Below are 19,966 nucleotides of genomic sequence, written 5' to 3'. Positions count from 1 at the left end.
AGAAAATAAAAGCTGAGAAGCATATTATTCATGATAGGACTATGTTGCAATCCATTGCATTAAATGGTATGATCGTTTAACATTTTTGATATAGTTTTCAGAAAGCAGAGTTATCATTATTTTTTTACAATCAAATTTCCAAAAAATACGTTTTAAATTCAAATAAATTTCATGTTAATATATTTATGATTTTATGTGGATGGACAGAATGATGTTCATATATCTGAGGTCAATGAAGTTGGTGCTGCTGAAGGTATGGTTTTATCAACACAGTATGCATGTCCAAAAGTTTACTTAATTAATATTTACTTCAATAATGTTTGTATTTATATTCCAATTTAATAATTAATAAATTAAATTGATTTAATTTGTAGTAAACTTAAATAAAACAACATCATAATATTTTAATGATTCCACCCTTAATTATTTTGATATAATAGTTTAAGATTTTTATGATATAGTTTCAATAAACAAGAATCATCATTATTATTTTTACAAACCGAATTCACAAAAAAAAAAACATTTCAAAATAAAATTAATGTCATGTTAATATATTTATGATTGTATACAGATGGACAGAATGATGTTCATTTATCTGATGTCAATGAAGTTGGGGCTGCTAAAGGTATGGTTTCATTAATATAGTTTCCATAAACAAGAAATATCATTATTAATTTTACAAACTGTTAAATTCACAAAAAGTACATTTCAAAATCAAAATCAAAATCAAATTAATGTCATGTTAACATATTTATGATTATATACAGATGGACATAATGATATTCATTTATCTTATGTCAATGAAGTTGGTGCTGTTGAAGGTATGGTTTGATCATAATAGTATGCATGTCCAAACATTTACTTGATTAATATTTACTTCATTGATGTCTGTATTTATTTTTCAATGTAACACATAAATGCGCAATAGTATCATTGAAATATTTGACATTTGATAACGTATATTGTAGGTTACAACAATGGTATGAGCTCAGAAGATATAAGCATTGATTCTGATATCGAAGGTAAAACTGACAAGTGAAGTTATTAAACTATATTGATGTAATGTATAGTTGTTCTCAAATAACACGACTTCATCATATTCTAATGATTTTCACCCTTAATTATTTTGAAGGTGATGATCAGTCGGATCAAATATATCACGAAGGTTTGTATTTTAATTTTTCATACAATAAATTATGTATTTAGTAAATGTTTAGTTTATTATATTGTTGTATGTTTAGATAATTTATATTATTACAAGTTGTCATGTATTCGATTGTAAAGTATGTGATTCTTAGATCTTTAACTTCATTACTTGTAGACTATTGGGACATTGGTGATCCAGTATTTGAATGCGGAAGTTGTAGTGCTCTTTTTTGGCACAACGTAAAGATAGTGAAATGTAGGAATACAACAACTCTTAAATTTTCATTGTATTGTATGCAAGGAAAAGTACAACTTCCATTGATGAAAGAACCTCCGTAACCATTAAACGATCTTTTGCACAAAGGGGATGCTAAAAGCAAACATTATTTTGATAATGCCTGAGCTTTCAATATGATGTTTAGTTTTACATCGATGGGAGGAAAGATTGATTGTAACGTTACAAAAGGATCAGCACCTTTTACGTATGTCCTTAATGGACAAAATCATGACATAATTGGAAGTTTATTACCCAAGTCAGGTTCAACCCCCAAATTTGCTCAACTTTATATATATGATACTGAAAATGAGGTTGAAAACAGAAAGAGTGCTTTCAGGTTTGTTAACTATTCAAAATATTTTCATTGAAATTATTGTTTTCCTTTTCTTTTTATTTTAAATTTTTTATTTGAATAATTAATTTTGCAAATCAAAAGACAATCCAGTAACATTTGATCTGGGAATAATCAATGGTCTCAAAACAATGCTGGATGAAAAGAATGTTCTCGCAAAATCATTTAGAATGGCAAGAAATAGGTTTAATTCAGAAGGTCTTGTGAATGTCAAGCTTAGGCTTATTCGGAATCGAAGCTCCGATGGAAGAAGATACAATCTCCCCATTGCTTCTGAAGGGTTGCCCTTATTCCTGGAGATATTGATTCTGGTAATTTCGAAAGGGATATTATATTAGAAACACAAAATGGACTATTGAGACGAATTAGTGAATTATACACTGCATACTTACCTTTGCAATATCCGTTACTTTTTCCATATGGTGAAGATGGAAACAGAGATGATGTTCCACTTAGAGAGCAAGAGGGTACTTCATCAAGAAAAAGGAATAAAGTAACCATGCGATAATTTTTTGCATATAGGATTCAAGACAGGAATTCTGAAGTTGACACAATATTACGCTCTAGGAAATTATTCCAACAGTTCATTGTTGATGCTTACACCATGGTTGAATCGCAACGATTATGTGTTATTTGTTGCCATCAAAAACAAATGAGAGCTGATATATACAAAGGTTTGTCCGAAGCAGATCTGAGAGGAGAAAGAAATCCTTCCTCGATTGGAAATCGTGTGATTCTGCCATTGTCATTTACTGGGGGGAGCGAGATATATGATTCAAAATTATCAAGATGCAATGACTATTTGCAGGTGGTTCGGCTTTTCTGATCTATTTATAACTTTCACTTACAATCCAAAATGGCCGAAAATTGTGAGATTTTGTAAGAGGAAATGCATAAGATCTGAAGATAGACCAGATATACTATGGATGGTTTTCAAGAACAAATTAGAAGAATTGATGAATGACTTAAGAAAGAATCAAATTTTTGGAAGAGTTAATGCTGGTAATTTAATTCTTGAATCGTAATTTTACGAGAACTATCATTTGTTATTTTCTATTTGATCATATTAACATTTTTTTTTTCGTTAGCATATATTATTATGTGTTTATTTTTTAAGATGTTGTTTACTAACTTATTCTAAACTCAAATTTATTTAATTATTCGCTAATTTATTCTAAACTTTATTGTTTACTTATTTTATTTCCATTGGTGTTTGTTATTGAAGCAACCGGCATTAAAAATCAATGAAGTCGTCACCAATTGATTTTTAGGATGCAATTGGACATCCATTTTGGTCTACGAAAAAAGTGGGTAAGGGGGTCTATTGAGTATGGGGAAGGTGTTAGGCACCCCACAACTCCCGAAAACGGTTACCTTCAAAAAAAATTTCCTATTTGGCTCTACTTTGATTTGAGGAATGATTGTATGTCCCAAATGTTTTAATGAGTTTTCCAAATGCCCGGAAAATCATGTATTATCAAATGGGTGGAAATGTTCCATTAATGTTAGACCAAGATTTGATTTTAAAAATCTTATTTTTATGGGTTTTGATGTTTTGGATGATTTGGAAATAAGGCTATTTGGATAAAAACATGGGAATGGGTTTTGATGGTTTTGGAGAAGAGATTTTTGGGAACTTGGTTGATGCACCAAAAAGGCCCACGATCGATGAAAAAAATGTTCAATTCAGGCCTTACTCACAATTATATTCTTTATGAGAAAAGAAAGAATCCATTTAAGGCCCATCGGATGGGCCAAATATCTTTAAACCCCCTTTGGGTCCTTAAATAAATTCTCCTGATCCCTAAAAACATATTTGCTTTCCGGGTCCACGAAATCCAAATGTTTTGGATGAATGCCAATGGAACCCCAATATCTTGAAGGCTCCTTGGTATTCAAAGAAAACATAATGGTTCCGTAAATTAATCTTGGTGTGTTTATTAAAGTGAGACGGCTTAGATTAATTCTAATGACTAACACGTTGCATTTATTTTCATGGCATTCAAACAATCCTAGCATACGTCTAAGCATCATGGCATAGTGTGAAAAATCAAAGTCCTAAGCATGCATTCTAATGCAATCATCATTCACAAAATCAATTCCTAATTTCTATATGCTTCTAACATCCTAGAATATCATGTATGCCTTTTCTATTTTACATCCACTATTTTTGCTACACTATTACAAGACTTACATTTTATAAGAATACATGACAAATAATAAAATTAAAAAATGAAATTTATACAAATGTACAAAAACCCAATATTGCCCGCGAGGCCCATTGCTCCAATCCAACCCAAATCCTCTAAGTATTCCCCTCGGCCCAAGTGGGATCAAGCCCGGTCCAAGCCCCAACATCAAACACAAAGAATGGGGTCAAATGGGTACTCAAATATAATATCAAATTCAAATTAAATTAAGTACAAATACCCATATCTTATAAACATATGAAATGGTATGTATACATACCCAAATGCATATACATATACATATACATATACATATACATATACATATATAAATCTGTACATATACACCAATGTATATACACGTACATAATAAACCTGTATCTATATACAAACTCATATATTCACACATATTGAGCATATATGCATACACGCACACATCACATATATATATACATACACACTGTACACAAACACATAGATATATACCACAGTATACACATATACACATACTGTACGCATATACACACACACACAATATATATATATACACACACTGTACACATATATATACACACACACTGTACACATATATACACGCCATATATATATATATAAACATACGGACACAAACAAACCCATATATACATACACACCATATATATACATGAACATATTACACACATACCTGATATACATATACAAACCAATATGAACACATATATATGCAGAGACCAATGCATACACAAAATACAGGAGCACAAATACAGGAGACTGAGTCTCAAATATAGACAAATCTCAAGTTGTTTATCATCAGATGAAACCGAAAAAATGGAAACAAAATGATATGAACAACACACAACATGAACAGATCCAAAAAGAAATCAATATAAGCATACAAATACACAAGCAAGAGTATATGAACACTATAAACACAAGCAAAAACTGGACCAGCAGCATGAACATATAGAATAAGTAATACATGAAACCCGAGAAATCGTAGAAACCAGAGAAACCGGAAGAATCAGGGAAATCATGCTGCAGAGTATGAATCAAAGATAAAATCAGAGAAATAGGGAGATACAGTGATGCGTGCCGATTATTACCTTCAAGAGTTAAAAGAGGAGACACTCTTTTCTATTCTTCTTGTCTTTTAAATCTTCAATTTCTTTTTCCTCTCCCTTTCTGCTTGTGTTATGCAGCTGTCCCTTTCTTGTCCTCTTCACCCAAAACCTCTCAAAACTCTATCCTCCTCCTGTGCTGATTTCTCCCTTTTGTGTTTCTTTCTCTCTTTGTTTCTTCTTCTGCCGGCTGCCCTTTTCTCTTCCCCTTTTCCTCTCTGGTTTTCTTTCTTCTTTTCCCTTTTCTCTCACGCGAAAACCTCTCCCTACCTTTTTTCTTTTGTCCTTTGTTATGCGGCTGTTTTTTTTCCCTTCCTCCTTGTCAAAGAATATTGCATTCCTTTTATACTAAGAGAGACCTCATCTCCTAAAACCCTAGTTCTTTCAATTTGTCTTTTTTACCCTTACTTTCCTTTTCTTTTAACCAAGGTGGCTATTCTTTTTGGTCTTTTTAGTTTTCCATTTAATTTATTTATTTTTATTCTCTAGATATTTTCTAGGGTTTTGTTGTATTGGGCTTGAATTTTTATGGGCTTATGGTCCAAGAAATAGGCTTTGAATTTTTGTGAGCTTACGGGCTCGAGAACGGGCTTTTGAATTATTATTATTATTATTTTATTATTATTTTTTTTTGGGGGCCGGACGAAAACCGGATACTACAGCTGCCCCCCTTTGTATGTCTTTTATGAAATAAAAGATAAACAAAGGTGTAGTCAACCGAGTTTCGTACGGGAACTGAAATGCGCGGGATCACTGTGGCCATTCCCGGCTTGGCCAACTGTTTGTGCAAGAAAATAAAGGGCACGGGATCACAAGGCCATTCCCGGTTGGCCAAATGTTGGTGCAGAAAAATAAACGGCGCGGGATCACAAGGCCATTCCCGGCTTGGCCAAATGTTGGTGCAGAAAAATAAAGGGCACAGGATCACAAGGCCATTCCCGGCTTGGCCAAATGTTGGTGCAGAAAAATAAAGGGCATGGGATCACAATGCCATTCCCGGCTTGGCCAAATGTTTGTTTGAATTTATGCAAGAAAATATCCATGAGTGTATGAATGCATGAAGAAAATTGTATTTTCTTTTATTTTCCTTATTTTGAAAATTTGATTTTGGTTAATTGTCGTAAGCACCATCACCCCTATCATCCTGCAATTATCCATCATGAGAAGACTGCATCTTTTGCCTCCATCCCATCTTGAATCTACCATGTTACACTTATTCTCGTATCTTTCATTGTTGTTTTGTCTTGTCTTTCCATCGATTTGCTGCTTCCATCTTATTTCCATCAAATCCGATATACCTTTAATGCCAAACCAAAGCTTTTCGGCTCCAGAATCTCTTGGGCCCCACTATGTCTTTTAACGTCATTTAATTTCTTTTAGCCTTCTTAAAATTAAGAACACCACAATCTCTCAGGCTCCACCATGCCTTCTAGCACCATTAATTTCTTTTAACTCCTTTACAATCAAGAACACCAAAATCTCTTCAGCTCCACCATGCCCTTTTAGCGTCATTTAATCTCTTTTAGCTCCTTTACAGTCAAGAACACCAAATCTCTCAAATTCCTGCTAAGAACAATGTCCTAATACACTTGTCATGATTCTTTTATTACTAAACTTAACTTCCAAATAAATTCAATAGTATGGCGACGCTTGTACTACACGAGATTTCTGAAGGCAAAATATATAAGCAATAAAATCGTGAAGAACACAAGCAATGAATAAGGAATTTGGAAATGAACTGAATAACCTCAGAGAGTTTTATTTAGAATAGATAAATAACAGGAGAGATTGATCAAGTATATATGATTCAAGAGGGTTAGAAATAAAGGAAATAGCAGAAACTTTTACAGGATATGAGATAACTTTGACACCGCACAAAACTGCCCCAGTTTTGTGTGCCCCCATTTTGCAATTATTGAATCTGACTACTTCCATATGAAGCTTCTCCGTCATAGACTCATCATGCATACCCCTAAACATAACCAATTTACCTTTGTACAGCCTCGCTATCTGTCATTCATTGTATTTCCTTATATTCATCTCAAATCCTCGAAAGGCCTCTGCCACCTTCCCCTTAGTTGTTTTCACCACCCCTTTCTGATCTCAATATTATTTGAAGCTCCCAGGAAGGGTTTTCACTTTAGTAGAGACTTTAATATTTTCCCTAACTTTTGCCTGAAGCGCCCACGAGGGGTTTTCACTCCAGCGGGATTTTTATGGCTCTAATTTTTGCCTAGACCGCCCTTTCGGGTTTTCAATCTAGCGAGCTTTTTAACTCTAATTTTGCCTAGATCGCCCTTTCGGGTTTTCAATCTAGCGAGTTTTTTTTTTTTTTTTTTTGCTATGGGTAATACTTTTTGATGGCGTCTGCATTCACCGGATTAGACAATTCTTCTCCATCCATTCTTGTCAAAATTAATGCACCCCCTTCAAAAGCTTTTTTCACCACATATGGTCCCTCATAGTTCGGTGTCCACTTCCCTCGGTGATCCTTTTGAGGTGGCAAAATCATCTTCAACACTAACTCTCCCTCCCTGAAACTGCGAGGTCGAACTTTCTTATTATGTGCTTTCATCAATCTTCTTTGATACAATTGCCCTTTACAAATTGCTCGTAATCTTCGTTCTTCAATCAAATTCAACTGTTCATATCGCATTCGAGTCCATTCTGATTCTTCCAATCCTGCCTCCAGAACTACTCGAAGGGATGGAATCTCCACTTCGATAGGCAAAACCGCTTCCATGCCATACACCAAGGAGAAAGGTGTCTCCCCGGTAGATGTCCGTATTGAGGTCCGATAACCATATAGAGCAAAAGGGATCTTCTCATGCCAATCTTTGTAATTCTCTGTCATCTTCCCAATGATCTTCTTGATATTCTTATTCGCCGCTTCGACAGCCCCATTCATCTTCGGACGATAAGGAGTCGAATTATGGTGATAAATTTTGAACTGGTCACAAAAATCCTTCACCATTTTGCTATTGAAATTCGTGCCATTATCAGTGATAATTCTTTCTGGGACTCCATATCGACAAACAATCTCTTTCCTCAAAAACCGAACAACCACGCTACTCGTCACATTAGAATATGAAGCAGCCTCCACCCACTTGGTAAAATAATCAATAGCAACCAAAATGAAACGATGCCCATTAGAAGCCTTTGGCTCAATTGGACCGATGACATCTAATCCCCACATCGAGAAAGGCCATGGTGACGTCAACACATGTAATGGATTAACCGAAACATGTGTCCTGTCTGCATAAATCTGGCACTTATGGCATCGGTTTGCATAACTTATGCAATCCCTCTCCATGGTTAACCAATAATACCCTGCACGTATAATCTTCCGTGCCATTGCATATCCGCTGGAATGAGTCCCACATATTCCTTCATGAATTTCCTCCATAATTAGTTTAGCCTCCGCCATATCGACACAACGCAAGAAAACTACCCCATCATTCCTTTTATAAAGAACATTTCCATTCAAGAAGAAAGATCCCGCCAATCTCCTGATGGTGCGCTTATCATTCTCTGATGCCCCTGATGGATATTCTTTCTTTTCAATGTACTGTTGGATATCATGATACCATGGTTTACCATCAGGCTCTTCCTCTAAATTTGAACAGTAACCTCGAACTTCTCGTTTCTCAATTTTAATTAGCTGCACTTCCCCTTTTGGGTCTACATCAAACATTGCCGCCAAAGTCGCCAAAGCATCTGCTATTTGATTTTCTTCCCTGGGGATATGATCAAACTCAATCCAATCAAAAAACTTAACTAACTTTTTGATATGTTGGTAATATGGAATGAGCTTGTCATCTTTAGTTTCCCACTCATCATTCAATTGCCTAATCACCAACTGTGAGTCACCATAGACCTGTAGCCTCCTAATCCCCATATCGATAGCAGCTTGAATTCCCATCGTACATGCTTCATACTCAGCCACATTGTTAGTACATTCGAAATACAACTTAGCTGTAAACGGGATAATATTCTCATCAGGTGATATTAACACTACACCAATTCCACATCCCATGATATTAGAAGCCCCATCGAACAACATAGTCCATTTTGCCAAATCCTTCTGATTCCCCTCTTCTATCGACACAGTCATGACATCAATATCTGGAAACTTCAAATCCATAGACTGAGTATCATCAATTGCTCCATCTGCCAAATAATCTGCTATTGCACTCCCTTTGATTGCCTTCTGTGTAACATACAAAATATCATATTCTGATAACAACATCTGCCATTTAGCTATCCTCCCTGAAAGAGAAGGTTTCTCAAAAATGTATTTGATAGGATCCATCCTGGAAATCAACCACGTCGTATGATAAAGCATGTATTGTCTAAGCCGGTGTGCAGCCCAAACCAAAGAGCAACACGTTTTCTCCAACATCGAATAATTTGCTTCACAACTAGTAAACTTCTTGCTTAAGTAATAAATGGCATGCTCTATCCTTCCTGATGAATCATGCTGTCCAAGCACACATCCCATCGAAATATCCGAGACAGTCAAATAAAGAATAAGCGGCCTGCCAGCCACAGGAGGCATCAACACTGGAGGACTTTTCAAGTATTTCTTGATCTTTTCGAATGCAATCTGACAATTTTCGTTCCACTCAGTAGAGTTACTCTTACGCAACAATTTAAAGATAGGTTCACAAGTAGCTGTCAACTATGAAATGAATCTGGCAATGTAATTTAACCTTCCCAAGAAACCCCTAACTTCCTTTTCTGTCCGAGGGGGTGGCATCTCCAAGATCGCCTTCACTTTATCAGGATCTACCTCAATTCCTTTCCTGCTTACAATGAAACCTAACAACTTCCCCGAGGTTGCCCCAAATGTGCACTTAGCTGGATTCAACTTCAATTGATGCTTCCTTAATCGATCAAACAACTTTTGGAGATTCACAATATGATCTTCACCTTCTTTGGATTTTGCTATCATATCATCGACATATACTTCAACTTCTCTATGCATCATGTCATGAAACAAAGTGACCATGGCTCGTTGATAAGTAGCACCGGCATTCTTCAGACCAAACGGCATGACTTTATAGCAAAAGGTTCCCCAGAGGGTAATAAAAGTCGTTTTCTCACGATCCTCTGGCGCCATCTTGATCTGATTGTAACCCGAAAATCCATCCATGAAAGAGAAAGTTGAATGTCTAGCCGTATTATCCACCAAAACGTCGATATGGGGAAGAGGAAAATTATCCTTCGGGCTTGCACGATTGAGATCTCTGTAATCGACACACATCCGAACCTTACCATCCTTCTTGGGAACAGGTACAATATTTGCCACCCATTCAGGGTATCTAGCCACTGCTAAAAAACCAGCGTCAAACTGCTTCTTCACTTCATCTCTTATTTTCAAAAGCATATCTGCCTTTAATCTCCTCAACTTTTGTTTCACTGGAGTACATTCTGGAATTAATGGCAACTTGTGAACAACTATACTTGTATCAAGACCGGGCATATCCTGATAAGACCATGCAAAGACATCCTGGTAATTATGCAATAAATCTATCAATTTCTTCTTGTTTTCTCCTTCGAAGGCAGCTCCTACCTTAACCTCCTTTTTCTCCGTTTCAGTTCCCAAATTAACAACTTCTGTTACTTCTTGATGTGGCTGTATTATTTTCTCCTCTTGATTGACTTGTCTTAACATTTCAAGTAAAATCTCAATTTCTTCCTCTATTTCATAGTCAGATTCAACATTGCTAATGGGTGCATCAAAATCTGGTTCATTAAGTTCGTCATCTTCGTTATCATCATTTTCAATCCTGTTGAAGAAGTGAATAAAAAAGGCTTTGAGACTGGAGAAGAAAAAAAAACTCAAATGGGAATGAAGAAACATGAATATGGATAACTATCAAAAGACTCTCATTTCATGGAAAAGGGAATATGTACAAAGATAGAACATGCAATCGCCATACTATAAAATTTATTGAAAGCAAAGTAAAGCATGCTCATTACAAAAGACCCAAACCAAGGCCGTGAGCTGGGCCCACAATGGTAGTGCACTCGGGATTACTCTTGCAAGTTCTTGAGAGATACTGGGAGCTCCAGACTGGTCCAGTTGCCTAATTTGAAATTTGAAGGACGTGAGATGACAAAGCAAGGTCTAGCAGCCGAACTCTGTTCCTCTTCCACCACAGCAACTTGGAAGTCTTCAAACTGATCACATATATTTGCCAAAATTGCCCCAGTTTTATCAGTCGATTTTTTAACTGGCAGTTTTCCAAAAACTGCCCCAGTATCAGCCAAACTTATCTTGTTCTGCATCCCTTCATACACAAAACTGTCATAAAGCGAGTCTGATAGGGGTGATGATGGTGTTTCTTGGGCGCTATGCTTATTTATGATTTTCTGTGCATTATAAAAACGACATCAGTTGTCATTTACTTTAAAAAATGTGCATGCATGTGATTATTATTTGTGCAAATCCTAAGTATTCTTTGCAATAGGACAAGACAATTAAAAGCAGAATCTCGTGTTATTCATTTCATTCATTCAAAGCATACATGAGAACCATCAGATTCAGTCCAATTGAATAACCAGAATTTCAACCACAAAAGCACCTCCTGCTTGTACTGCATTTAATCTCTTCTGAAGCTCCTGTAAGTCACTTTTCAAATTCTTCAAAAATGACCATATCTTTGTCAGCTCTGGCATTTCCAAAACAGGGTTGGAACTCAAATTTTGCAGACGTCGTTCATAAACCTCAGCCCAATCTGACAGGGTCATCAATCGACTCATCATCAACCTTACTTTGAATTTGGTACTTGCCTGCTCTTGTTGGACCTCCTCCAGCATTGAATGAAAATAATCATTCTGTTCCTTTAAAGTTGAGATCCCCTCCACCTGTTGCTGGTTCACTTCAAACATTTCATTCATCTGTTCTATCAATCCATCCTTCTCAGCTTCTATTCTTCTTTGCTCTTCTCTATCTGCATGCATCTGCAATTGTAGTTGATAAGCATCTTCTTTCCAAGATATGAGCTCTTCATTTAGCTTCCGAATCTGCTCCTGCATTTCTTGGAGTTCCACTTGTGTCCTGCTATGCTTTGCTAAATCATTCTCTTCTCTTTTCTTCATTTTCTTCTGCAGCTTCAAGAATTTCTTTTTCAACATATCAAACTGTCCTTTTTCCGCTTCTCGGGCTTCCCTCTCTCCCTGGACCTTCCTCTTCAGCTTTTTGCATTTGTTCTTATATCTATTATACTTCTCTTTCCATGAATTTTGCCTTGTTTCTATCTCTTCTTCAATTAGGGTGTCCACCACTTCATTAATCTCATTGGATGGTATTTCCAGACTTGAATTTTCATTTTCACAAGATATAGTCTCCTTCCTCTTCGTACTAGTAAAGCTGCCATACTGGGTAATAGTTTTCTTCCTTCCTCGGAGCCATTGTACATATTGATTTTTCCCTTCCGAATCTACCGTAAGCCTTCCGCGCTCCATTATGTGGGTCCTTTTCCAGGCTTCTACCACTTGGTGAGATAGACATTTCCCCTTCTCATCCCCATGTGCGAATTCAAACTCCCACAAGCCATGTGTAACTGGCGTGCATAAATTGCCAGCCTCTTGACGTAAAAACATCGCTGGTGCTTGACCGGTACCTCCCCAGGGTCCCACCAATGGCACCCAGTTGTAATTACCACATCTGTAAAGCAAACCTTTGGGTTTGTACCATGTTGCTCGATCAAATGTCTCCTTCGGCTCTAACTCTTCCAGGAATTGTCTCCACACGTCAACAGCTGGTACATTAGATTGCATCCTCGCCATCTTGAAATTCTGAATAGGATCTCTAAGCATCCGGGTGTGATCTTCAAATATAATGATCGGAGCTCCAATTCCTTTTGGGTATTTCAAGTGACTCACCAACCAGAGTCCTAATAATTGCGAACACCCCCGGAAACCGCCTTCTCCTTGAATACGACAATGATTAAGGGATCGGATTGTCTCACATAAGATTGCAGGTATTGGATTGGTGCCGTACTTGACAAGGTGAACCAATTTGATCACATTCTTTTCTACATATCCTCCTGCACAAGGAAATAACACTGCCCCATACACCGCAAGAGCAAAAGCCATTTGCCCTTCTGGAGTTGCAAACCTCCCCTGAGTGAAACCCATAAGTCTGTCAATTGGAAACACCCAAATATTACCTTTATCCTTTCTAGGAGTCCTGGTATGCTCTATCTGTAAAAGTCGGTGAACAATCTTCCTTCCATCAGTTACCTCCCCCGGATTATAAACCTTGTTCACATGTGGATCATATCCCAACAACTGACCATATTCTTCTAATAATGGAGACAAATCTGTTGTATTGAAAGTAAAGCAGCGATATGCAGGGTCCCAATAATGCATAGCAGCCTGAAGAAGAGTTACAGGTGTTCTGACAGTTAATAAATGCCCAATATGTCCATAAATTTTCCCAAAATTCTTGCGTGCTTCATTACTTTGTGCCTCCCAAAACTGCGCTAGCCCTGGTGGTGCCTGTTCTTGAAACTGCGTCTTCCGAACAATTCCCAATGGTAAATCATCTTTTAAACTATCTCCGAGTTCTGCCTGTAATTTCTCCAACGCATCTCTAGTTTCCCACGGGCTGTCTCGTCTTATGTCACTGGTTCCTATCACTGCTTCCGCAAACATCCTCTTGTCCAATTGCAAAGAATGTGCCTAGTGAATGTATGGGGGTTTGAAAAGAATGAGTATAAGATGCGTATGAACATGTATGGGTAATTAACATTTATGAAAGTATATATGGACATGTATGGGTAATTAACAAGTATACAAGTGTATATGAACATGTATGGATGATTAACAAATGTACAAGATCATAACCTAGGCTAACATATTCATGGCAAGTGTATAAAAGATGTACATGTGTGGTTTGATGAAATGAAGAATAAAAAATACAAGAAATAAATAAAGTCAAGGATAGGAGAGTTCCCCCATTGTTCCTAAAAAAATGAGGTTCCTACAAACTTCTGAAGGTCTCGAACTAGATCTAAGGGTTATCTAATGTGCATATGGTTGGCATATCTAACTATAACGCGACTACGCGAGAGGCCACTGGATCAGGTTAGTTCACACCCCATATCTGGAAGTGGAACCCATCCCCCAATATCTTGAAGGGACGTCAATCCAGGAGGATGTTTTTCCTTGCTTACGTGAGGACAAAGTCCATCAAAAGCAAAGATCAACCCTCACTAATCACTAGTAGGACCCGGTTTTTATGGGCCATTTGCGTGCATGTGAATAGTGATGTGTGTGCGGGGAAACATACCATATCCTTAAAAACACTCAAACACTCAAATTTTATGAAACCAAAAACCTGTTATTTTATCTACAATCACGAACAAACACATTAGATTCCTCAAAATGTTGAAAGACTATTATACAACAAAATAAACAAATCAACCAAATAGGAAAACACCAAGACAACAAGGCCCGACCCCTTTGGTACAACAACCATGTTCCCCAGTGAAGTCGCCAACTGAAGCAACCGGCATTAAAAATCAATGAAGTCGCCACCAATTGATTTTTAGGATGCAATTGGACATCCATTTTGGTCTACGAAAAAAGTGGGTAAGGGGGTCTATTGAGTATGGGGAATGTGTTAGGCACCCCACAACTCCCGAAAACGGTTACCTTCAAAAAAAATTTCCTATTTGGCTCTACTTTGATTTGAGGAATGATTGTATGTCCCAAATGTTTTAATGAGTTTTCCAAATGCCCGGAAAATCATGTATTATCAAATGGGTGGAAATGTTCCATTAATGTTAGACCAAGATTTGATTTTAAAAATCTTATTTTTATGGGTTTTGATGTTTTGGATGATTTGGAAATAAGGCTATTTGGATAAAAACATGGGAATGGGTTTTGATGGTTTTGGAGAAGAGATTTTTGGGAACTTGGTTGATGCACCAAAAAGGCCCACGATCGATGAAAAAAATGTTCAATTCAGGCCTTACTCATAATTATATTCTTTATGAGAAAAGAAAGAATCCATTTAAGGCCCATCGGATGGGCCAAATATCTTTAAACCCCCTTTGGGTCCTTAAATAAATTCTCCTGATCCCTAAAAACATATTTGCTTTCCGGGTCCACGAAATCCAAATGTTTTGGATGAATGCCAATGGAACCCCAATATCTTGAAGGCTCCTTGGTATTCAAAGAAAACATAATGGTTCCGTAAATTAATCTTGGTGTGTTTATTAAAGTGAGACGGCTTAGATTAATTCTAATGACTAACGCGTTGCATTTATTTTCATGGCATTCAAACAATCCTAGCATACGTCTAAGCATCATGGCATAGTGTGAAAAATCAAAGTCCTAAGCATGCATTCTAATGCAATCATCATTCACAAAATCAATTCCTAATTTCTATATGCTTCTAACATCCTAGAATATCATGTATGCCTTTTCTATTTTACATCCACTATTTTTGCTACACTATTACAAGACTTACATTTTATAAGAATACATGACAAATAATAAAATTAAAAAATGAAATTTATACAAATGTACAAAAACCCAATATTGCCCGCGAGGCCCATTGCTCCAATCCAACCCAAATCCTCTAAGTATTCCCCTCGGCCCAAGTGGGATCAAGCCCGGTCCAAGCCCCAACATCAAACACAAAGAATGGGGTCAAATGGGTACTCAAATATAATATCAAATTCAAATTAAATTAAGTACAAATACCCATATCTTATAAACATATGAAATGGTATGTATACATACCCAAATGCATATACATATACATATACATATACATATACATATACATATATAAATCTGTACATATACACCAATGTATATACACGTACATAATAAACCTGTATCTATATACAAACTCATATATTCACACATATTGAGCATATATGCATACACGCACACATCACATATATATATACATACACACTGTACACAAACACATAGATATATACCACAGTATACACATATACACATACTGTACGCATATACACACACACACAATATATATATATACACACACTGTACACATATATATACACACACACTGTACACATATATACACGCCATATATATATATATAAACATACGGACACAAACAAACCCATATATACATACACACCATATATATACATGAACATATTACACACATACCTGATATACATATACAAACCAATATGAACACATATATATGCAGAGACCAATGCATACACAAAATACAGGAGCACAAATACAGGAGACTGAGTCTCAAATATAGACAAATCTCAAGTTGTTTATCATCAGATGAAACCGAAAAAATGGAAACAAAATGATATGAACAACACACAACATGAACAGATCCAAAAAGAAATCAATATAAGCATACAAATACACAAGCGAGAGTATATGAACACTATAAACACAAGCAAAAACTGGACCAGCAGCATGAACATATAGAATAAGTAATACATGAAACCCGAGAAATCGTAGAAACCAGAGAAACCGGAAGAATCAGGGAAATCATGCTGCAGAGTATGAATCAAAGATAAAATCAGAGAAATAGGGAGATACAGTGATGCGTGCCGATTATTACCTTCAAGAGTTAAAAGAGGAGACACTCTTTTCTATTCTTCTTGTCTTTTAAATCTTCAATTTCTTTTTCCTCTCCCTTTCTGCTTGTGTTATGCAGCTGTCCCTTTCTTGTCCTCTTCACCCAAAACCTCTCAAAACTCTATCCTCCTCCTGTGCTGATTTCTCCCTTTTGTGTTTCTTTCTCTCTTTGTTTCTTCTTCTGCCGGCTACCCTTTTCTCTTCCCCTTTTCCTCTCTGGTTTTCTTTCTTCTTTTCCCTTTTCTCTCACGCGAAAACCTCTCCCTACCTTTTTTCTTTTGTCCTTTGTTATGCGGCTGTTTTTTTTCCCTTCCTCCTTGTCAAATAATATTGCATTCCTTTTATACTAAGAGAGACCTCATCTCCTAAAACCCTAGTTCTTTCAATTTGTCTTTTTTACCCTCACTTTCCTTTTCTTTTAACCAAGGTGGCTATTCTTTTTGGTCTTTTTAGTTTTCCATTTAATTTATTTATTTTTATTCTCTAGATATTTTCTAGGGTTTTGTTGTATTGGGCTTGAATTTTTATGGGCTTATGGTCCAAGAAATAGGCTTTAGGATTTTTTGCATGCTTGTGGGTCCAAGAAACAGGCTTTGAATTTTTGTGAGCTTACGGGCTCGAGAACGGGCTTTTGAATTATTATTATTATTATTTTATTATTATTTTTTTTTTGGGGGCCGGACGAAAACCGGGTACTACAGTTATAAACTGAAAATAATTTAATTCATATGGTTTTGAAATGCAACAATATACACAATCGAGTTTCAAAAACGTGACCTTCCAACATGCTCATATTTTATTATTCTTACATCAAAGTAGCAAAGTTCAAAATGGTGAAGATATTGATAAGATCGTATCTGCTGAGATTCCAACTGTGGAAGATGATCCTGAATTATATGAGCTTGTAAAAAATTGCATGATTCACGGTCCTTGTGGAGCTTCTAACCTATGATCCCCATGTATGAAGAATGAATGAAAGTTCTAAAAAGTTTCCTAAAAAGTTCAATGATACAACATTTATTGATCCAGATGGGTATCCTATTTATAAAAGAAGGGACAATGGTAGGACAATACAAAAGAAAGGAATTGTCATTGACAACAGGTCCGTGGTTCTATACAACTCATATCTTGAAGAAGTATCATGCTCATGTCAATGTTGAATGGTGCAATCAGTCAAGATCTATCAAATATCTATTTAAATATGTGAATAAAGGACATGATAGGATTAATGCTTCCTTCTATCAACATCAAAGCACTGAACAAGGAGATCATAACATGGATGAAATCAATATGTACTATGATTGTATATACATATCTCCTAGCGAGGCATCTTGGAGAATTTTTGCCTTTGACATTCATTTTTTTAAGATTGACAAAAAAATGAGGCTTCAGACAAGTTGTCAAGATTCAGCTTGAAGCAATATAAGAGAGTTCTCAGAATGGATACTAAAAATTGGTGATCATAACGATCGAGAGGGAATTGTAGAAATTTTAGATGATCTTCTTATCAAGGACTCAGACAATCCCTTGACAGCGATTGTTGATAGCACATATCCTTCATTACTTCAAAAAATGGAAGATTCTAAGTATCTACAGGAGAGGACAATTCTTGCGCCTATAATTGAAATTGTACAAACGATGAATAACTTTATGCTTTCGTTAGTTGCAGGTGAAGAAATAACTTATTTTAGTCTCGACAGTGCATGCAAAGCAGATGTGAATGTCGATAGTCATGAAGATTTATACACAACAAAATTCTTAAATTCCATTACATCTTCCGGTCTTCCAAACCATGAATTAAAATTGAAGGTTGGTGTTCCAATAATGTTGCTTAGAAATATTGATCAGAAACACAATTGAGATGATTCTATGGATGAAAAGGTAATATTTGTCCAAAATTTTTATTTACTACAAATTAATAATCATATTTGATTTTTCAAAATAAGGTGAAAGAATTCATGCATCTATAAAAATATCTTAATCATATGTTTAACTCAAATCAAATTTCTTTGATATCTATGTAAAGTAATCAAATCATAATTTTTTTGAAAAGTTAGATAAATTTTTTTAAAAAACTTTTGTGCGTTTAATTCAATGCATAGATAAAATTTTTGAAAAATCTATAATAATATATAATCAAATCAATAATCAATAATTTTATATTTTAATTATTTAATTTTGTAATGTTAATGAGGACTCCTTTATGTAAAGATAAATGAATCTATGTTTCCCAATTATGATAAAGGAATTTCCTTTGATAAAATTTTCAATTAAATTTTTAAATATTCAAACACACTATGATAATATTGTCTTTTAAATTTTGAATATGATAATAATGTCTTTAAATAATGAGGTCTACGCAGTCATTAAACATATCCTCAATGTCTCTATTTTTTATTTATTGTATGATACGAATGGCTCCAAGATTTAATTTTATGATACTATCACTAATGATAGACATGATTGGAAGTTGAAAGTTCTAGTTCTACGGTTGTAAAAGATGCCAAACTTTGTGAGACTTTATCAAATAAACACAATTGAGATGATTCTTATGGATGAAAAGGAAATCTCTGTCCAAAATTTTTATTCATTAAAAATTCATCATCATATTTAATGTTTGATTTGGTTTATTACAATAAGGTGGAAGAATTCATGCATCTGTAAATACATCTTTACTTCAAAGATTCAAGAATAGTGTCGGCCCTTGCCATCTTGATGCCCAAAGCGACATGTTATAGTGATGCCCCAATGCCCAAAAAAAATAGCAAAGTGAGGTGGTACTCACAATTTTATATAAACAATGAACAATAAATTTACAACCAGATCTAAGTACAAAATATAAATATAAATATAAAATCTGATCTTGATGTATTATAAGTAGCACAATTCAGTTCACATGAAAAAGCTATTAATTATGTTTTGAAAACATTCGTCTTACCTTTTGAGATATAAAGTTACTAATTATATTCTCATAATCTAGTTCATCTACCATGTCTTACTCAATAGATAGCATAGCTAACCCATTCAATCTTTCTTGTGACATTGTTGATCAAAGATATGATTTAATCAACTTTAACTTCGAAAAACTTCTCCCAACAAAAAAAATTGTAACTAGTATAGTAAATAAAATCTTGTAGGCAATCCAAGCATTTGGAAAACCTAGTAATTCTTCAATTCACCATCATTTGCACATTTGAACCTTTTCAAATCAAACAAGAACCCAAATTTTTTTTTCACACTATTGAAATTATTCAAACCCTTTATTGGAGTTGTAGAAATA

At 35.4% G+C, this 19,966-nt stretch overlaps 1 pseudogene; it reads right to left on the bottom strand.

Annotated features, from left to right (window-relative positions):
- Window positions 1–4,742: 4,742 nt before the first annotated feature.
- On the bottom strand, window positions 4,743–10,759 carry LOC120007263 (annotated as a pseudogene).
- Window positions 10,760–19,966: the final 9,207 nt, after the last annotated feature.

This window comes from Tripterygium wilfordii, chromosome 10 (assembly GCF_013401445.1).
Source record: "Tripterygium wilfordii isolate XIE 37 chromosome 10, ASM1340144v1, whole genome shotgun sequence".
Classification (NCBI taxonomy): domain Eukaryota; kingdom Viridiplantae; phylum Streptophyta; class Magnoliopsida; order Celastrales; family Celastraceae; genus Tripterygium; species Tripterygium wilfordii.
This window is presented reverse-complemented; position numbering and strand designations above follow the sequence as displayed.